The 23,708-nt window shown below is 34.1% G+C and overlaps 1 protein-coding gene across 5 annotated transcripts in view; it reads left to right on the forward strand.

The window, feature by feature from the left end:
* The window catches only part of mgat4c (mgat4 family member C), a 289,683-nt gene that overhangs the window by 187,653 nt on the left and 78,322 nt on the right, over positions 1-23,708 (forward strand). The window lies entirely within an intron of this gene.

Genomic DNA, 23,708 nt, shown 5'->3' on the forward strand with positions numbered 1-23,708 from the left:
ATGGCAAAGATAAACACAATTTTTTACCTTTACAATCCACTTGTGTGCAATAGGTTTTATAATGTGTTATAAATGATATATGTTGTAATGTGTTATACATGTGCAATAGTATGATGTGCAATGTTTTGTTTTGGGTTTTTTTGGGGGGTGTGCATTATATTTAAATGTACAGTAGATGTACCGAGATCATCCAGATCAATATTATTCAACAGCCACTCTGTGAGTAACAAGACAGTCTTATTAAATTTATAAGAGGTATGCAGTAAAAGACAGCAAGAAACAAAGAAAGAGCAGAAGAGACACTTACAGACGGTGTTATTTGTTCCAATCAGCCTTAAAGGCCAGATATGAAGTATTTGAACCTTGTTAAGAGAACTTAATTGTATTTTTAGGAACCTATAATTTCCCGGATAGAAAATCCATAGGTTAAAAACAGCCTCTCAGGTTAGTGGGTGCATTTTTGGAATAAGGGGATAGGTTTCCAAATTCCCTTTATAGTATCCAGATTTATAGAGAAAGAGATTTAACTAAAAGTTGTATTCTCTTTGGTGCAGAAGTCATGTTTGTTGAAAATTAATAATGGACTAGAATCTTCAAGTCATGCATTTTCTTGGATTCAACTCTGTTTTTTGTTAAGCCACTTTTGTGTTTAGATCATTGCTAAAATTACAATTTTTGACCACGTTTTAGATTCATGGGTGACACAAGCATCTTTTCCTCTATTTGTTTTCTTACTATTTCTTACTACTGTGACTTTTCTACCACTTACTTACAGATGCTTCTGCTGTTGCTTGACAGTTGGTATGGTGATTAACGGGTGATTTGTAGTGTTGGGAATGCTCAAAACGTAACACTTTGAATTCAGACCAAGAAAATCACTCTCATCTGAAAATAAAGCTTTCTTCTACAAGACAGCAATATATTTCTTATGAGATTTAAGATGGGATTTTTGCAGTTAAAAGCTCTTTCTTGTTACACACTAATAAAGGACAGTTTTGTGTAGAGTCATAATGCTGTAGATATACTGTTACAAACAGATATACCGTATATCTTCACAAATGTTCAAAATGAAAATTGTTGTCTTCACTGTAGTGGTTTCCTGCTTTTCTGTCTGCTCAGTTTGGAACTTTTTTATGGTTAATCTCTTGAAATGTTTTGTTTATTGTGGCTTGAAATTCAGTATTTTTTTTCCTTTAAATTTTACACTGACCGATGCATGTATTCTGAACTCACATTGAAGTTTGATTGTACACAGACAGAGACAATTACACTAAATTCAAAACCTTTCAAACTATGTTTTAGCAACGATAGGCTCCAGCTCCATGGGTGCTATATGAACTCAAGCATCCCCAATGGTTTTGATCATATTATTGCTATAGCAACGTGACTACATTTTACTTTGTGTTTGAGAGATACCATAACATTGTGCATACACAAAGCAAATTAGATATGTCCTGTCCCAAGCTCTGTAATTAACTTATCTGACTATAAATTATGATTGTAATCATAAGTAACTGTGTGCAAGAGACAGCTGCAGCTAATGACTGAGCTTAACAGGAGACATGTATTTGAGCAATGAATGCATTTGTGATTTGGAAAACCATCCCTACAAAAACATCTCTCAAATACCAGTATCTGAACTTACTTTGACTGCTGAAAGTAACAGAAAATAATACACCAATGAGCTAATGATGGAAAGAAAGCCAGCACCTAATAAAAAAAAAGAATGGCCAGGCATTTCAGCAAAAGTGGACATCAGCTATGGCTCATTTTTACTGGCTTTTGACAAATATTTTTAAGATGCAAAAGGTTTTGGCTGAACAAAGTTTTCTACAAATGTGAAATTTATCAAGAATTAAAATGACAGAAGGTCAAACTTCTGTATTGATTGTGAAACCTAAACGGACTAAATATAAAGTTTCATTTAAAAGTGTGATGATTTACAAACTCTGTTGGCAACAAAATGATGAAAATGTGCTGGAGATCTGAAATATTTTGCAAGGCACAGTGTATAATCAGTAGACAGTATAAATAAATGTGAAGTAGGAGTTCAGCACATTTTGTAACTTGGGTACTTTGAAAAATTTATTGTGGTATAAATAGCAGTACCAATTACTCTTGACCTTAGAAGGCAGCTATTGCATTTGGTGAAACTGTGTGTGAAACAAAAAGAGTCTGGCAGTGCAAGAACTCATTTCACTTTAGCCATAAAACAGCTGTCAAGTTTAAATAACTCTACATCACTTGCAAGATGAGCTACATGTGGCTACATGCTTCACTGTCAATAACATTTTTCTTTTTATAGTCCTCAAACAGTGAGAAAATAAATAATCTGAAAATAAGTATGTCTCCATTTTTGTTCTCGTATACTTAAAATGTTATTGTTATCAAACAACAATTGGATTTGAGAATATAAACATGTTTCATTCTAATTCTTTTTCTCTCACAATAACAGAAACAGATCTGGAGCTAAAAAGATTGGTTATACAGTGGATGACTCTCCATTCCCTCCCCTTAATCACTGTATTCTGTCCTACTTTAAGATTATTTCTTAATTCCTGGTTTGGGATAGTTAATGCTATGTTGCTTGGTACTTCTATTGTTGTTGTCTGGGTTGATTTTTGGAGGACCTTGGGTCAAAGATCAGAGGTGGGAATCACTGATGTTAGGCCAGGGATGTGGAGCTGTATTAGTTTATTCTGTGTCTAGAAAGTCTAAATCTAATAAAAATTGGATTACAAAAAAAGAGAATGTAAACATGTTAAGGTTTACAGTATACAGGAATTTTGTCCTTCCTATATATTGTACCATATATTATATGTTGAAATGCAAAAGAAAATTATCACAAGTGCTTAAATGAAAAGGTTTTAGATGCTTTGGATGAAGGAATTTTGCAATACCTCTGTGTGGACTGATGAAATAGCAGGGCCAGTACCATAAGTATAGTTTCTCATTGGGAGATCTTTTGTAGGTTATAGCTGTAGTGAAATTTAAACTGAAGTGACACTTAGAAAGCTGGGCACAGGGAGAGAAAATGAGCTTTTTAAACGAAGCGGCCTATTGAATAGTCAGATTGACAGTTTTAACAGTTCAAGAAGATGGAAACTGCTTGTTGCTTTTGTGGCATTGAGGATCAGGATTAAAGTAATGCAGTGCTATTACCACATCACAACGCACATACACAGAGGTTGGCCCTATCACTGAGCTTCTCAGTCATTATCAATGAATGATAACATACTCAACAGAAGCAACTTAACCGGCAAGGTGACAATCCTCTGTACATAAGTCCTGTATATGCATATTCTGCATACATATTTTGTTAGTGTGAGTGAGCATACAGTATCTTGGAAACATTTACCACACATTTTCAATGATGATTATCTCAAAATACAATTATTTTGAATTATAAATGATGTATACCTATTTTGAAAGTTAATATTTCAATCAAAGCTTGAATACACAAAATAAATAATATAACTGTTGAAATAAATCAAATGTCATCCAAAAAAGACAAAAATCCAAATGAAAATTTGTTGAGTTCATAGGTTTTCACAATCTTTGCTATGACGCACCTAAATTAGTTCAATTGCACAAAATTACTTTAACAAGTAACACATTTAGTTGAGTGGCTTCTGTCTGAATGTCTGAAATATGGGGCGGAGCGGTGGCTCTGTGGCTAAGGATCTGTGCCTGTGACTGGAAGGTTGCCGGTTCAAATCCCACGGCTGGCAGAGGAATCCTACTCCGTTGGGCCCCTGAGCAAGGCCCTTAACCCTTACTGCTCCAGGGGTGCCGTACAATGGCAGACCCTGCACTCTGACCCCAAGCTTCTCTCCCTGTCTCTGTGTCTGTCTCCATGGAGAAAAGCTGGGGTATGCGAAAAGACACATTCCTAATGCAAGAAATTGTATAGGGCTAATAAAGAAACATCATTATTATAAATATGACTGCACTAAATATGAAATTCAAAAGACATTTAAAGTTTCCAATCATCAACAATACATTCTTTGCTTGGTTGGTGAGGGAGACACTCAATGATTTATATTTTGTCTTAATGCTAATTATGCGATCTAAAGGACAGAAGGAAATTTAAATAAGACATTTTATTCAATTTTCGTTAATATAAAAAATAATGTCACATTCCTCTGTTTAATTAACTTGTTTTATTGCTTCCTGGGGCTGTGGTAGCTCCGACAGCAAGGGCATCTAGCACCTAATCAGAAGGTCCCAGATTCAGTCCCAGGTAGGGGCAAGTGATTTAGCTCCAGGTCCACTCAGCCTGCTTGCCAAATGAGTACTGGGGGTTAATCCTTCAGGGGGTAATAGGCTGGCCAGAGTGTGATGCTGAACACATCACCTCCACCTCCAGTGTCGTATGGTCAGAGAAAAATGGTGGCCCTTGTCCCCCATTCCCCATGGGCCTTTATGGCCTGAAAAGGGAACCTATCTACTTCTATTGTTTCACAAATTATTCAATCATCCTATAACAAATCCTCTTCCAGAAATACAATGTAAAGTTTGCAGATCTCTGTTTAACCATGTCTCTAATCCTTTCCCAAAGATGAGATGGATTTGATTAGATCAGCCAATCAGACTAATATCTACCCTTGTTAGGATAGCATACAGTACAGTAAGGAATACAAGAATTTAATTTATATTGGTTTCATTCAGTATGTTTATGAATTTAATATTGAAAATATAAATTAATCAGTGTGTTTAAAGCTCTTTTTAATATATACTGATCTGACCCTGTCTAAAACTTGATCCCTTGGTTATTTACCCCTGAGTTGTTCTATCCTTGAGTCCCTGGTCTTCATTGTTGAATCTGCTTAAACTTACCACCTAACTGAGGGATCTAATGTACTTTGTCACCATTTTGTCCCCTACCAACTTGATGTGTAAATTTGCAGCTAAAGTTATACCATAAGCCACATATTCTTTATCATTTCACAAAATACCACACATGAACGTGATCTCCAAAATCCTGTAAATCTAGAGTACATGTGTTTTCCCAGCAGTGAAACCATTTCCGAAAAAAACAACACGCTGAAAACATACAGTCCTTCCCGAAATTTTCATCTTTCAAATCAAATCAAAACTCAGCACAACAAGTTGCTGCCCTATGTCAACCTTTTAAATAAAAAAAAAATGTATGAACATAGGAAGCAAAATGTTAATAATTTAAGCTTTGTTAAACATTTGTTAAATATTTTTTCTAGTTTTTCATACTACAAATAGATTAGCCAGAAAAATTATTATAATTATACATTTTAGATGAAAATAAACTTTTAGTATTCTAGTTTTAAGACATTAACTCAAATGTGTGTAGCACAGTTATCACTTGAAAGATTTAATAGTGTCAATGGTCAGGGAGGGATGAAAATACAATTGAGTAATTTTTATTTGGTAAATAAGTTATTAATGTTATCAGTAGTATCACCAGTACTCTCTTTGATTCCTTTTGAAAGCAACAGTTTAATATATAGTACAGAATTAATTAATTTCAATCCTGGGCTGAAGTTGTGGGGTTAAAAAAGAGCCTCTTGTCGTGCATTTGTTACCAATACCAGCTGATCACAAGGATTACAAACATCTTAAATTTAGAACTGCAAAAGGCATATTTTAAAACTATTATATTGTGTTTACAAGCTAACATTAGGAGTTGGGTTTTCAGGTACATCCACAAATTGACAGTTTTATTGTTAAATGAGATGAAGTTAAGATCATATGGCAGAAGGGTTTATGTATGGGCAGAATAATAGTATGAAACAGTAGATGAGGGGTCTATAAATTGTTCCTGTGACCCTTGAAAACAGATGAAAGGCCACAGAACTTCATCATCTTGGGACCCAGTGTCCAAAGTGAAAAAGAGTGAATTGTTCTAACCATTCATGAGTTTTCAAATTGTAAGCTCCGATTAAGATATCCCAAGCCAGCACAGTTTTGTTTAGAACATACTTTCTGTGTGCTCTCCATTGTTTTACAATAATAAATGCATTTCTGAGTAACATTGACTTCAATAATATAATTTAAATGCTTTCTTTTTTCACTTGGATGCTGCGAGGTACAATTTTTAAATGGAAAAAAATGGAAAAAGTCTGATTTTGGGCTTTAGGGCAAGTAAAGGTGAACATTTTGAAAGGGGGTGGTGACTTTCTATACCCACTGTATGTACAAGACAAATATCTTCTTCTGGGTTGTAAAAGTCATAGAATTAATCAAGAATCCTAATTATGAAGATTACATTGTAAAAGTACTTATTGAACTTGTACAGTTATGCAGTCATTTTTTTCTTACTTTTTGGGGGGCAGATGTCAGACTTCTACAGCATGTACATACAGACCATTACTATGGAATACTAATCTGAATGAAACAAAATGACATTGATAGCATACTGTAAAAGTGAATAAATGTTCTCAGTGTTGGTTGCAATCACATTTTATTTTGCTGCCATGTTAGAGGTGCTACAGCACATGCTTAGTACTTCTGTGCGTGGTTCACTGGCCAAAGATAAAAGATAGATGACATCTGTGGTGCATTAGATGTTAGTAAAACGATTGCTTTATTCAATGTTTCCATATACTTCTTTAAATCCACTTAATGTAGAATATAAATATGGAATTATGTCACTTAAAGGAAAATTTTGGTAGCTAAGAATAAAAATAACTCTAAACATAATTAACTATATTAATGTATTAATTAACTATATTAATCTCTAGTATAGAAGGTAATGGTAGCTGAAAATAAAAAAATAAGGTACACAACAGTATTACACCTTTTTCATAAACATTTTCTACATCAATATCTTTAATGTCGGTCACTTGCTGTGGTTATTTTAGAAAAGTGTTGCTTTGGAACTCAACTCAGACTGACACATTGGTAGAATTCTGCAGTTATGCAATAGGGTCTAGGTTTGATCCCAGTGAAAATCCAAGTTATCTTCTTAACAAATTGTCCCTTTGGCATATTAAAGATTTTCTCTAATAATATAATGATATGTGAATTGTATTCACATTTATCTTAATTTTATATGTGAAATAATATTTGACAGTGTTTCAAAGATTAAAATAATATTAATAATAAAGTAATAACATACATGAACATCCCGACCAACAATCTCAAGGATGCTTGGAAAGATCAAGGGAATTTTAAGATGCCCTTAAACAGAAATCGCAATTGAGGGTTTTACATGCCTTCACTATTTAGTTTTAATTACCTCTATATATATAGTGATTTTTTTATTTAAACTCTAAATTTTGTTTTTTTAAACATGTTTATTTCAGTCTTTTCTGATGTAGCACTGCTTAGGAACTCTAATTCGCATAAACCTAACGGGGCGACTACCTGGTAGCATCTACAGTTCATCTACAGTTTTAACCTGTTTACCTTCCTGTAGGGCATGTTACAGACCAAAACAATCTAATTCAACTGACTGCTCAACAGTTGTTTTATTCTGGACTTTTTGTGTTCATTTATTTTTAAATATGAAGTTTTTAAAGCCACTTTGCCAAATGTACACACCATGATCTCACATGCAGGTGTGAAATACAATAGGATTAGTAACTTCTGTATAAAAAGATTTCAGTTGTTTTTGTTTTGACATTTGTATCTGTTGTAACTGTTAATACAATGGGGAATATAATTGCTATTCTACTGTTTATAGCCTAATACTGAGAGTCATACACGTGTGTTGTTAGTTGGGTGTACATTATTACGTACAGGTTTAGTCTTAGCATTCTAACATTGAAAAAAAATACATGTGCTGTGTTGATGTTAGGGGTTTTATAATAAATCAAATATGTATTTTTTATTTATGGCATATTATTCTTGCATATTGTCATCACAATGTTAGACTATATACTGTGATGAGTAACACTTCTCCACTAAAGCTTCTCCCAGCAGCAACCTTAGCTTTACCCAGGAGGTCGCCCATCTAGGTACTGGCCAGGCTCACACCTGCTAAGATCCAGTAAGTTGCAAGTTATGAGTTGCAAAGTGATATAGCACAATGTGTTAAATCACATTTTTGTGTTATTAAAATAATCTATATTGTGTCTTACTGCTAATTTCAGCAGCAAGTACTGTCAATTAATAAACAACTTTACTTTAGTTATGAAAAATATGTTTCACACATACAATACTTTAGTAACAATACTTTATAACCACACAATATCATACTGTATTTACTACATATACCATATATGTATACAGTATACCAATCATACTGCAGTTCATTGACTTGTACACTACTGTTTTGGCATAACTGTAAATATGACTTCATGTGATTCTTGTGTGTGACATGTCGGGTGTTGTAGTCTTTGTTCACATACTTGATTCATGTGGCTGATGCTTTAAAACTACAGTACACCCTGTGAAGGAAATACTTTCTGTTTTAAATAGACTGTACAATGTCATAATAATAATGGAGTTGGACCTTCTTTAATGCTTTTGTAAACCTGAAAAAAGTATCGTGTTAACAATGGCCTATAGTAATAAACTATTTTTTACATATCTGGCTGCGTAATTTTGCTTTGTGAATCAGCTTTACTTCTATTTTTAATATTAATTTAATATTTAACACACTGTGGTATACGAAATTAATTTTAAAATGTCAATATAGTAAATAAATAAAATGTATTATCTTCAAGGGGCTGGGGATTGATTCAAACACAGGTGATTAGCATAAATTTGCACAAATTCTCCTATACGCCACATTAAGCATTCATTGTGATACCTGCCAGTTTTACAAAGTTTTGCATTACCATTGCGGTAAAACATGGTACGTACTGTAGTTTGTAATAACTCATTATGACTTGAATAGATGGATCTGTATGCCAAACAAGCAAAGAAAACTGAAACAAAAGCTAGACATGCATTTTGATATGGGTATTTTGTAAACTTGTAAACTTTTGTAAAAATGTAGAAACCTTATGGGATCCTGAAACAAAAACAATAAAATTCTTCCATAAAGATGCTGAAGTAATTGCTTTTGTTTTTCACAAAACAGCAACTGTATATTCTCCATGATAAGAGATCTTTTCTGAACTACATTCCCCAAGAAACAGTAGGGATTATGAGCTGGGACATCATCCTGTTTTTCCCTCGTGAGTTATCAACCATCCCCCCACCGAACTCCTCCCAGACTCAGTCGTTTGCTTCAGAGACCACCATAGCTGCAGCCCTTTGGCCTGCCACTACTTCTCAGCCAAGTCTGGAGACTCATCCACATTGCACAAGGAATGTATGGAAGTTCATTCTCTGAGTTGACAGCTTCACTCACTACTGGTGTCAAACAGCGGGTCCCAGGGTTCCTATCATAAGAGGTGTTAACCACCTTCTGGCCACAGCTCAATGCAGCCAACTCAATGACTGCAGTTTTGAGCAAGATCCATTCAAACTCGGTGTCCCCAAACTCCCCTGGAATAGATGAGGATCTCTTTTAGGGATTCTTACAGAGGTGGGAATGAATTTATCCTCCAGGGAGGCAACTGCCAGGTGTTCCCTAACTACCATTTGTGTCTCCTTCTCTCTCCATCTCTCTGAAACAAATGGTGATCAGTTGACAGCTCTGATAGCTCTCTTTATCCAATTTTCCAGAATAGAAAGCCTAACATCTGATGATACAACTGCTAAGTCAATATTGACCTACAACCCAAGGTGCTCTGGTAAACTTATGAGCACCCTTGTGTTCGAACATGGTATTCATTATGGAAAGTACATCACAAGCACGGAAGTCCAATAACAACTCATCACTTGGGTTCACATCAGTGAGGCCGTTCCTCTCAATCACCACTCCAGATGAATGCCCCTTCGGGTCTCTCTGTCATTCCCCTTGTGAGCATTTAAAACCTCCCAGCAGGACTACAGTAGCTGGCACCCTATTGACCAGTGCAGCCACTATCTCTCTTTTCTCAAATACTCTGAACAGTTATTATGTCAGGATACAGTAATAGAAAATTCTGCTGTAAAAAATGTAACAGTCTGCAGTACCTGTCGCAAAAAGAACAGAATTTACTGAAAGAAAAAAATTGCTCAGTGTTACTTGCAGGGATAAACTCATGCCAGTAACTTTACATAATAAAACCTAGGACTGGTGTTAATCACGTTGAACTAAAAGCTCTGATCCCTTCAGTGGCACCCAGTCATAGGTAATGTAACATTGGTCACCATGACTACTAAAACAAAAACAAGCCACTTACTCTTCCCTTCAGATCATCCCAGTTAATTGAAAACCATTTTCCACTGGATTCAAGATTTCGTTTATCTAATGGTCTTTAGCAGGTGCTTTTGAAAGTCTCATTATTATGTCTTGATGTATTGTGTCAGATGTGATTTCATGGCCTAATACAAAGAACTATAAAGCCTCCAAAGTGATTTCTTTTTCTGAGAGCTGTAAAAGGTTTCTTTTTCTTATTAAACCTTTTCTGGAGATTAATGACACCCTAACCTAGCATTCATTTTATATACTTAAATCTGAGTATGACCTAATCATCTAAGGTGGCCTGTTCATTCATAACACAATATATAAACAAAAATACACGCAAAAATACCATACATGACATACAATCACGTGTGTAGTGTTATAATTACGGATGTTGTGCTCTAGCACATTGGTGACTTGTTGAAAGAGGATAATTTGTCACTGAAACGTGATCCTCATGTGGTGGACTAGTGCATGTTTCCTTTTAATACTGCAGGCATACATTTATTTTGTGACTGCCTCCTACAATATAATTTTCTTTAGCCTGACAGCCTGTGAGCGGCTGCAACGCAATAATGTGAAATTGATTATATTCTTTTTCAAGTGCAGAAAGGTCTAGATGTGTTTTTGGCTCTTTTTTATTAAACAAATTAGTGCTATGTGTTGGTGTTGATGGATGTGCAGTATGGCTATTGAAGCAAGAGAAGAAATAACTCTAGCTGGAATTTATCACAGCGTACAGGTTACTTTTTTATAAATCCCTAAATTCTGTTCTTTGTAAAAACTGCATTGTATTGTCCTTGTATAAACCTATTTTCTTCTATTAATGGGGATATTTTATGAGCCTTGAATGTCAAGAGACTGGATATGTTCTATGAAAATCCCATCTGCAGAGCTTTGCAGAGACTTATCTTGATCTCATGATTCATTGAGAGATCAATTGTTCATCAATAATCTACAGTATGTGAGAGACAAAGCAAAGTCAAGCCCCAACTTAAGAATGAGACTCAAAAAAGCTAATACAAATATTGAAATGGACTTTAATTTGTCACTTTGCATGCTCTCTACTTGCACAGTTCTACACCAGGCATAAGAACATGTCACACTTGGGATAAACCAAGTTAAATAATGACTAATGTGTCATGAAGATTAAAATTGAATGTAATTGAATTGTAATTACACTGTAAGAATAAGGTATTAATAAATACTGTATGTAGTGATGTGAGGGATTATAATTGATTAAAATAATTATAAATTGGAACAGTTAGTTGCAAAAGTGCATTGATATCTGTTCCAAAATCACCCAAACCAAAATGCTAAGCAGGTAAATGCACACAGACTCAAATTATACAAAATGCTACATATTGATACAAAATTAATGTATTAACTTTGCATAGTAAACCAACAGGAGTAATAATATACTGTATACAGATGCAGCCTTCTAAAACGTGCAAGGTCTCTACAGTGACACAGACTGCAGCGTGGCATCACTTTTTTATTTTTTCTAATTATCTGATGCATGACTGCACTATTCTGTAAACTGTGGTGCAGTGATTCCTTAAAGTACCACAGCTGTGTTTGATGGATAAATCAGTACAGTATTAAATGTTTAGTAACCCTTTAATAGGGTGATACAGGATGTTATGACCATATTGTTACCACAACCCCAGATACTATATAACAATAATAGACTTAACCTATTTAATTACATACAATGTATACAATTATTAGTAATAACGTATTAACAATAATGATAAAACTGATCATTTTATTTAATTATAAGAAATACTATACATAGTAGCTTTAAAAACATATCATATTTAAAAGCAAATAAACACACAAAAATGCCTGTTTAAAATAAAAGTTTTGAGTAATGTAGTGTTAGTTTCATTGTAGCTCACATAGGTGCTCATTTTGGGGAAGTCTATACTATATATCAATACAATTCAAAAATTTAATATTGTAATTATATTGTTGTGTTAGTATATTAGTATCCGTTAGTATAAATAATTTTATCTAGATTGAGGCAGTCTGCAAGAATGATGGCAATAGATGATGTACAGTATTAATATCTGTGAGAATATTGGAAAATGTAGTTTTGTCTATATATTTGGCTCACATGCTCAATTAAAAACTATATGTTGTGCCTTGTGAGAGATAGACTTGAATTCTAGTTTAAATAAACCCTTTAAAACGACATAAAATAAAGTTTTTTTAGAAATTTAAAAATAAATTATATGACACTGGCACAACTCAATAGTATTGTAAATATTTGCCTTTGTTTTAGTCTCCTCACGTCAGAAAAAGTAGATATAATACATAATACATCCTGTATGGACCTGCAGTGCTACATTACCTATTTGAAACAGATGGACAACTCTATGTCATTTTATTAAGATGCAGAAGAAGTTCCAAAAAAATAAAACTGAGTGAATATCAAACTGTGAGCTAACTTTACCACAATTCAACAGTTCTCTTTTGTTTAGACAGCAGCCAGAAGCAGCAGTGAAAAGGTTGCTTGTTGTGTGCGGTATTTGTGAAACAGCACTAATCTTAGTAAAGGTGTGGTTAACAAGTTTTTCACTTGCATGTTAATTGGTTTCTGTTTAAGGGCATTTTTAATTCCTTTACTCTCTCTGAGCATCCATGAGATTGTAGATCTCACGGAAGGTCCATATAGTAGTAAACCTGTTTTTCTTTCCTCCTCCTATGACGGGGTTCGCATATCCTAGCTCTAGTACCCTTCTTCCTTTTTGTAACACCAGATAAGGGACTAAAATGCAATGGTAGTCTAATTAATGACATTTTAAGAACTGTCACTATCCAATTTATGGATTCAAGAAGATTTATTGACTTCAAAGGAAAAATATTTTTCTACTCATTTTCTTGTCATTTATGACTAGAAATGTCACAGGGCTTGTTGATGTTCATAGTCATTCAGGCCTGATCTTTTTTGTAATGGGAAGTTATCTTAAGTACTTTATAATCTGTTACATAAGCCAGAGCTTCAGGGATGTGTTGTTGGTTTAAAAAGAAAGCTGTTAATTTTGCAAGACGAGCATGGAGATGTTTTTATTTTGTATTTTTAACTCTGTTATTAAAAGATTGCTTATTTTAATTTTTTCAATCTGTTAAATTGTCTGAGACATCCACTATTGCTGAGAATGTATTATAATATTGTATAAATAATTTTGCATGTTTTGGATCCCTAGTGTCTTGCTTTAATTTTTATTGTGACTGCCATTTTTATTAATATAATTATAATTTTTATAATGATTTGGCTTCTTTTAACACTAAAGACTTAGAAGCGTTTTCACATGCAGCACCTTTCAGTATAATTTTTCTGTTTAACAAAGGAGTGTCTGGCGCCTTGATAGTTTCATTGTCTCCTCACAGTGGGGGTACAGGGAGTGAGCTGCACCCCTTTTATTATCCTTGATATGTCAAAAAGCAGAAACTGAAAAATCTATATGCTCTAAAGTTTGCTATATTTCTTTAGAGCAGTTTGCAACATTGATTATTATATCATTGCAAATGGAGCTAATTTTCAATTAAACAATCATTAGGTCATCTACAGTAGGTAGCTACAAACCAAAAGTTCTATTGAAACACTGGATTTTTCCCTTTGTGACTCTGTGTGTGACGTTTATATGTTCTGTTTCTTCTACTTCCCAATTCCTGGCTCCTTAGTATGAACATGTATGTTCTGTGACACAAATCAGGACATTCTTTTGGGCTTGCTTTTTAAACCCAGTTTATGTAACGGTTGCCGGGTGAGGCTCCCGTGGAAAGAGTATTTTAAGACCCTAGGTGAGGCGACCAACCCGGAAAGGAATAGTGAACGGACTGTAGGGAAGACACACAAGGTTTATTGGTGCTCACAGTGATGATAGGGAAGTTCATGCAGAAGTGAAGGGTAGGTATCCATTGCAACAAATCCAGGGAGGTCCACAGAAGAATCAGAAAACAGTCCATATCTCCATTATCGGGAAATCCATCTGGAGACAAAACAGGAACAGACACTTGAAAAACAAGAACCAGGAATATGGGGCTCAGAAGGTTAGGGTGACTATTACTGGTCTATGCCCTCAGATTTCCCCGTGAAGCCTGGACATAGGCGGGCCATGAGACAACCATTTTCCAAAGCTGAGCCCCAAAGGCTGGGGGAAGAAAACTTAAGAGACTTAACTACACACACCAGGAAGTAATAATTAAAAGGACTATCTAGATAGGATTAGAGCGCTCTCTGGAGGAGAAGATGTCGACCGTGACAGTTTATTCCATGTGATGAATTTTAATAAAAGTATTTTCTTCTCATTTTGATATTTGGTATCAAAATCTGCTGTACATCCCCAGTACAAACAGTTATGCACAATTAATGTAAAAAGCTTCAATAAACTTGGCAGAAGCAAGTTGTCTGCAGCACATCTGGTTTTTGGTAGCAGGTAGTGACAAGGACTTTTTTTTCTGAATTCCAGAAATTATCACGTAATGTAGTATTTCACAAAACGTATTAATTTGCATTTCAGTTATGCTCTGTGCAGGTCCCATCCAGGCCTTAATATATATTATGACTACTAGCTCTAACATGAGGGGACAAAGGCAAAAAAATATGGACAATGGTTTTGGATTTCCTGAGTGGCATTTATTGATTTTACATTTCTAAAATTATTTTAATTTTTAAAGGGTCTATTTAAAATGGAATGGGAAGCACAGCACGTGGTTTTAAATTCAGCATGTCAGCCAAATACAGGGAAAAAAACACTTCCCAATGTCTCAAACATGTTGAAGACCTCTGTAAAGTAATATGAGCAGATAACCTTACTGAACATCATCTATCACCACCGTTGGTGCAGATTCATCTAGATGCACATTTTTACTTCACTGTTTCACAAGCAATCATTAAAAAGATATAAAATGTCTGGAATGGTGTAAAATTAACTTTTTATTAATATTAAATTATTATTCGTATTAAAGGATTAAATTAGTATTCGTATTTTAAATTAAATTTTGATTAGTATGTAGTCACTCCATTAAATTAAAATGTTTTCTGAGAATTTCCACAAAACAAGGCACATTAACAAATTAAAGTCTGATCCAGTCTCCATTTGTAGCATGCAATCCCATTAAAAGAAACTGTACAGTCATTTTGAAACAGGAGCTAGACTATGTATTTTATATATTTATATAACATATAAAATATTTTGTATCTCAAGAATTATGATTGTTAGACTAAGAAAAATCAATTTCATTAATATCTAATGCTGTACAAGTGCCATCTAGCAATCAAGAGTTGTGAAGGACTGAAGGCAGTGTGCCACACAGGCCTGTGGTCCAAATTGTGCTTTAGGCTGACGTACGTTTTGATTCACTTTCTAGATGATTGCATCTGTAAATGTGAATTGATCTGCCATGACATAAATTGTTGATTGTTGACACAGGTATTACTAAGATCAGAATTTATGATATTAAGTTTAAACTATAACTATAATGTTGCTTCCATCACAGTGAGCTTCTAAATAATTTTAATGAAATTCCATCTGTTTGACAAGTTTAAAACCAATACTCATCAGTTTAGTGGAACATTACAGCATTTGTCTTCAGCTCAAACAGTATCCTTTTTGACAAGCCAAAGCAGATCCATGTCATTATGGAACTGTTGCTTTCTTTGACAATACACTATTTTTTAAATTTTGTCTAATAGTTTTTAAAATTATTTGACTAAATCCATGCATGTACTGTATTGCTTTTTTAACATCAGTAAATAAAGGTTTGTCTCTGTCCATTTTGGTGCATTGTATTCATTGGACCTAGATGTATTAGTGTCAAAACTAAAGCAGAAAAATATGTTATATAATTAATATAAATATATATGTATCAAATATACATATTTCTTAAAAATACAACTTGCAAACCATGGACCTTCTAGCTCACAGGTGACAATTCTACTACAGAACCAAATCGTCAATCAGTTTGAATGGCTTGTTTGGACCAAGTTTCTTTTTCCATTGTGACAATCATGGCAGAAAATGAGGTTAAAATAAGCACAAAGTCAAAATGTTTCCAAAATAACCACAAGTGATGGAGTTAAAGAATTCATTGTTTTAGAAGAAAGTGGAATATCCTACCAAAACCGTTTAAATTAATAGATTATATTTATATTAATACATTTATATTGTTAATGATGTTTGGAATCTTATTTTTATTCTCAGTATCCAAAATTTCCCTTTAGTTACATGTCTCCATATTAATATTCAACATTAAGTCGATTTAAAAAATAATTAAATTTTTGTTGCTGTATAGTGTAGTGTGCTCTCTGAAGGCACCAGTTCTGTAGGGTTTGGGGATTTAATGGGACAATTATTAATTGTAGCAGTAAATCACAAAATTGATTCTTTTGATGGCCTTAGAATCCAACCATGCGATATAACTCAAACAAGACACACACACAGGTACTAATACACGAGGATATATTTATTAATACATAAAATATGCATATAAAACTAACAGATCTTATCGAGAGGCTTGTCAGAATACAAAAGGTATATATTCAGTCAGTTACAAAGAGTTACATATATCAAGAGGACATACGTTCAGTATATCATTCATTTAGACCATTTCGTAAATGAACTTGGTTATAACTTCTACATTAGATAGTCAAAACAAGTACATAACTCTTAGGAATTAAATTGATATCAACTGGTTGGGATAACAATTGAATTCTCAAGCAGTAATGCATTGAAGTTGAATACTCATACAATCTTTGGGGATTCAGATCTCCTGTGGGCACAAAGAAACAGTTGCAGGCTTGTTGCTGTCCAATCCGCGCTGTCTGGCTCGGTGCTGGGCGGCTAGCAACGGTGCGCTGCTGATGCTCAATGACCGGCTAGTAAGTGTTTGCTTTATCTAGCAAAGTTTGTGCACAGGAGAAAAGATGACTGTGGGTCCCAGCAAGTCAGGAAGAGGACTGGTTCGTTCCTGATGAAGAGCTAGTTCTGAATAGTGATTCAGCTGTCCACAGTTCTGACCTGTTCACGAGGCCTGCTGCTGGTGCTAACCTCGGGTGGATTCTCTGGTTACTCTCCGGCAACCTCCGCTCTAGACTCTTAGAACAGAGGAAAGTTCTGGCACTCGGACACACTGGCCGTTCCGTGGTTGTCCGGGCTGAGTCTCAGGATGGTCAGGAGGCGCGCTGCGAGAATGTCCTGCCCTTGGGAGCCTTCTGCTCCTGGGCCGTCCTGCCCTGGAATTCTCCTTTGAATTCCCTTTAGAAAAGTCCACAGAATCCTCTCAGGCCCTCTGTGTTACGTGTTTTTACCTGGAGGAACTTCAGCTCATTCATTGGCTGAAAGTCCCATGGGCATCAGAGTCCCACGTGGGTTACTTGGCCCTACCAGTCCCTGATTGGTTGATCAAGGTGAGATATGAGTCACTTACTCCTGACACTTAGGAATGCAGTCCAGATGTCCATCTGGCACTCCCTAGACAGATAGGCACCAATGGATGACCATTGATCATGATAGCCAGGCTTAGCTAAGTGCATCCCCCTTTGGGAGCTGTCCCTTATCAAAAGAAAACATCTTTAATTCAGCCTGCATCAATAGTTTCTCTGTGGCTGCACCACAGAGATGAACAGAGAGATGGGGCCTCATTTGGGAAAGCACAGAAACACTTAATTCTGTCTTATTAACAAGCATTGGCGCTACAATAGCAAAGCAAAGGGCAGTCACTGTAATGTGTCAATGAATTCTACCATGCACTTTGTACCATAGCTTTTTTAATATGATAAAACTATAACAGTCCCATAGTTTTTAAATGACATTTTGCATTAAATTATTAATTTGTCTCTTTGATCAAATAAAGTCAAAGCCAATACATGCTTTGTATTTAGACTTTAATAAAATGTCCTTAATTAGAAATAAACTTAATTTTCTTTGACAGGATAATTTGAAATAATTAATTTTATTTAATATAATCCTATAGTGAGTTCCAATACAGTGATTAATCAGTTGCTGTTTATAGCTCTTTGTAGTCTGGATTTTATTCAATCCTGTGCACACAAATGACATTGGGCTATTTGAAATTTTAGTAATAAAAACATGAAGAATCAAGGACACAGAATCTTGTACAAAGGTAGAAAGTTCCATATTTAAAAATACAAGAAAACTGTAATATTACCAGGAGGTTCCCTGTGTTTGTTTATTTTTGAAAACTTTATTAAGTAGTCGATTGATTGTCTGGTACACACTATTTGCCCATAAATATCTATGATATTGATGTAATAGCCTTTTTAAATCTTGGGAGGACTGGCTGTTTGTACTATAACTTTATTGTATTTTTTTTGTAATATATCAGAGGTGTAAAGTATGTGGATGTTGCAGAGTATTTTTGTTATCTTTTAGTTGGCACTTGAATACACACGTGAATAAACTACTGTACATACATACTATATTCTTGGTTTTATCATTGATCATATGCATATGGATTAGGTTACTTGATTGTTACTTGTCTAAATGGTCTCTTAGCTCAATTTTTTTTTCATTTAGATAGGAGATTATATGTTGATTATATATTTCTCCAGATATTTTATATAATGTGTAAGTTTCCATTTTTTACCAAATAATTCATCCTTTGGTTATTATTTAGATTCATGTTGCCAGCTTTAGACCTTAATATTTTGTATATTTTGTAGTCTCTTTTATTTCTGGAAATATTAATTGAACAGAATAGAAAATAGCTTATGTGTGATAGTGATCTATATACAGTACTGTACTACATATACTGTATATAAATACAGTATGCTATGTAATGTTTTTGTGAGTCTAAATTATTTTAATATTCACTCATTTTGAATATACTGTAGGCAATATATTCTGGAGGATCATTTTGCATTGGTGAACTGAAAACATCTGATTAAAAAGAAATTTGATCTTTTTATATTTTCTAAAAAAGGTTTTTGTTAAATGTAATTGAGTCCCATTTTGAATGAAAATATAACTGATAATCCACCAGCATTAACATTAAGCTTTGCTTTTCCTTATTTTTTGGTGATAAGGAGAGGGGGGGATATTATATTTTTGTTACAGAAGATCTTGATGACATGTACTTTTCTTTAAAATGAATATGCTTCACTTAAAGATCAAAGATTAAATTAAATTATATTTTAAGGTAGAGTAAGTGCTCTATGAGTCTGTTAGAGGCTTGAGAAAAAAATCACAATTTAATGTACCTTAATCAAAAAACCACCACAACAACAAATTTTATTGTGCAACTCTGTCTTATTCCCTCTTAGTTGCTGGGCTCTCTGTCTAACCTATTTAAATAGAGAGAAGTGCAGTTATCAGGTATCAGAATTGTAAGTGGTGACAACTACCCCCTCTCAAAAAATGATTTGGTTGACTGCCTACCACAGAATCTAATACTTAATTTAATTTATATAAATTATAACTTATAATTACAAATAATAGTAATTTGCAACTCATATTACAGTTCATACCAGTTTGGTATGAACAATATCAGACATAAATGTTAAAATAGTAATAAAAATAGAAAACCATTAATAGAACAATTCTAATTGTTTTATTGATTAGAAATTAAAATGACATAGGCGGCACAATGGTTAGCATTCCTGTCTCACAATGCTGGGGCCCTGGGTTCATTTATGGACCTGGGGTGCTCTCTGTTTGGAGCTTGTTCTGTATGTTCTCCCCCTGTTTCTATGGATTTCCTATGGATGCTTCAGTTTCCTCCTCCAATTAATTGGCATCTAAGAAAATTACACTTGGTGTGAACAGTAGGTGTCTTTGTGTGTCCTGTAATGGATTGCTGTCCGGTCCAGGTCATGGCCTACCTGCCTGATGCTTGCTGGGAGAAACTCTGGGTCCTCAATGATGTGAATTTGATGAAGTGGTTAGAAAATGGATTGATGATGTAAAGAAAGTACATTAAAACTTTATTACATAAAATTACATTAATACCAACATGTAAAAATTATTTGACAGATGCATTTGGATCATGAATATATTTTGGATGTAATCAAATATTTTCTAGTTATTGACAGTTATTATCACTGAAAGCTACTATTTATTGATTATAGCAGGATAAATAATTGATTATTATGCCAGCTAAGGCTATTTTGCATTCCTGTAATGTCCTAGAAAACTTCAGGCTTTATGGACTCTACCAGTCAACACTAATCCTATAATTTACTGTAATGTTTGTAAACTTTCAAAAGATGAATGGCTAGGACAAGGCAGATTACCCTCTATGCCCTTCCTCTTTTTTTCCTTCTGGGTACACTGGTTGTTGCTGTCACCCAAGACTTGAAGAAGTAACTGGCAGTTTATTTGTATTTTTGATACATATGGGAAGATTAGTAAAAAAGAGAATTAAATAAACTGAGCGAGTTAAATAATTAAAGTAAATAATGGTAACCTCCCAAAATGTAAAGATTTTGCCAAGAATAAGTTATTTTTCTCTAGCACAGCTTTATGAAAAGAGTAATAAATCAGGAACACTGGGTTAAACACATATTTGTTAATAAGGATCCAACACAAACTAAACAACACACAACATTAGCATACAACATACAATTTACAAACGAGACATCTCAAAGGCCTACATCCTGACTAACCACAAAAAACCCCAGACCGCTACCAAGCATTTGAATTCTACATAACACCTAACAGACTCCAAAATAGAGAGAAACCTGCCTTCTGCACCAAACAGAATATGACCTATAGTTAAATCTCTCTCCGAGAGATGCTACAAAGTGAATGGGAACCTATCGCCCTCTTCTAAAAATGCAACCCCTTACCAGGAGTGGCTGTTTGTAACCTAGCGATTCTCTATACATGAAATCAGAGTTTCCTAAAAATGGCAAGCTCTTTTAATAAGTTTCAGATGCTTAACTCAAATCTGGTAGAGACTGATTGGAACAAGAACCTCCCGCCTGCCAATGTCTCTTCTCCACTCCTCTTCACTTGTGTTTCTGTCCTTTCTACGGTGTTCTTCTCTCTAACCTGTATCTGCCCCCCTTCCTGCCTATTTATAACCTCTCTTTCTCTACTCTTGATCACTCTAAATCATTTGCCATGAACTTAACCACGGTAAACTAGATGATTCCTTTCATCAGTGTGTTTCAGACCCTTTTCCACTTGGCAAACACCTCACATCCTTTTTGGTTTTGAAGCTCCTAAATATAGACACTAGCTGGATGTTTGAAAACTAGTGTAACTAGTGTTTTATGATTGTCCATAATACAATATACTGTATTGCGAGAACTACTATATCCTTTCTAATTATGCAACTTCTATTCTGTATCATTCACAGTATTCTTTGAAATCTCTCTTGCCTGCATTGGCATAAGAGAAGAAATATATACCGATTATTGAGTTTTCTGAAAAATTAGATGAAATTTTAGGAAATGTAATTTAAAAGTCTACATAGTATACCATTCATGTACTCATGTACTTGTGTAAACTACAACTACTCATGTAGTTTACACAAGTTATTATGGACCATTATTAACTTGATAAACCATTATTAACATAAAATTTAAATTCCAGTTTCTGGGATACATATTTTTAAAAAATGTTTTTAACTTTAATTCATATGGACATCCAATGCATATTGTTTACAAATTTTCCTTCCGCTATTTCATATAATTCCAATCCAATCATTATGTCATTATTCAAAGCTATGAAACTGAGACATAAGAGGTGACAATAAATAATGTCTACATCATATCAACAATGCAAATATGGTTTAAAAAAGTTCATGGAAAGTGAGAAATGTACTAACATTTGTTCATCTGTAGACAGAGTGTTTATTGAAATAAAATTGTAAGACTACATATCATTTATTCTTGTCACTTGATACAGTTTTGGACTTATCCTTGCTTACAGTAGTTGCACCATTTTGTTCAAAAAGAGGATATACTGTAACTCCTTCTGCATGATTTATGAAACCATGAATTTCTAAGGTAAAATTTAGACTTTTGAGTTCTCTTTTTTGAACTCCATGCTGCAGATTGTAATTTCTTCACTCAGACCACCCCAATCACAGGCCCACTTAATAAATTAAATCCATGCTTCACATAAATCATATTGGAGCACTTGACAGAGATTGACTGCTTCTGACTAATCTCTGGGCACTCTACAATTTTGTATTTTAGAAGCCAATTTAAAATCAATCAAACCTGATATGAAACATTCCATTTAAAATGTATTTTCTACCCTGCGCTTTCATGTTATATAAGCTATCGCTAGAAAAGCTAAAAAAGAAACAGATTCAATGAATCAGACATACTGTACAAACCTGAATCACAAAGCAATACAGCAACAAACCAAATTGAATGAATTTTCAAGAAGTATTATTACAAACATGTGTACATTAGCCCTTAGTTGTTGTACAAAACTGAACTATTTATACACTGCACATTTGTAACTACATTTAGTTTCTATCAGTTTGCAAAACTTTAAGACTGAGTACAGATGATTGACAGATGCTGTGTAGGCAACATTTAATCTTGTTAAATTCTAGTTACCAACATAAAAAATGTGGACCACTAGCACAGAAAAGCAAAGATAATGAAGGTTATGCGGTCCTTTGAGTTCTCTTTCCTTCCTGAAACCATCCACCATAATCTCAAAGGACTATAGTATCTCTATGAAAGCAGCTCTGCCATTAGTTCCAATTACCCAGCATACTCTGTGGATGTTTCTTATGCTCGTTGCTGAATCTGCATTTACAGTTTCCCATTTTGACCTCTACCCCAACTTTCAGAGTGTTTTTGGTAACATTGTTTTTCTCTTGTTATGTCACTGTTAATCCTTGAACATAATTACCATATGGTCATTTGTTATATTAATATGTATTAATTTCAACATTTGCAGCACTGTTAATTAAGCCAAGGTCAGAAAAGGGAACAAAATCTTCAAACTGTCATACAAGCAAAATTGCAAAAGCCTAGATAAGCAAGTCAGATTTTTATAGTATAAGTCTTATCTGACTCAGTCCTTTGCATTTGTGATAACTATAAAATAAGCTAAGCTTGTTGTATTTATTTGTTAATTAAATTTAATATAATTTTTATAATATTATCATGGTACCATAAAAATAATGCTGTATTGCTATAGGGAACCATCTGATTATGTCAATAGTCATACTAATTTTTATATAAATTAATATTTTGTTAACTCTTTATCAAGTAGAATCCATTCATAATTATTTTTCATTTCTTGTGTTCTTGTTTGCTCTCAAATTTCCTAATTTCCTTATTTAGCTCTAATATCCAAAAAATTGAAAGTACGTGTCCTCAGGTTTTGTTTATTTAATTCAATGTTATTAATCAATCAATCAAGGTTTATTTATCAATGCACTAACAGTACAGCATACAGCGGTGTTGTCGGCAATGACATGCTTTGTCCACGAGCTCGTTAAGAGGGATAGAAGAGTAGAAGGACAGGAATTTATAGGGATTAGATTAACGAAAAGAAAAAAAAAT

This window comes from Lepisosteus oculatus, chromosome 7 (genome assembly GCF_040954835.1).
Source record: "Lepisosteus oculatus isolate fLepOcu1 chromosome 7, fLepOcu1.hap2, whole genome shotgun sequence".
In the NCBI taxonomy this organism is placed as follows: domain Eukaryota; kingdom Metazoa; phylum Chordata; class Actinopteri; order Semionotiformes; family Lepisosteidae; genus Lepisosteus; species Lepisosteus oculatus.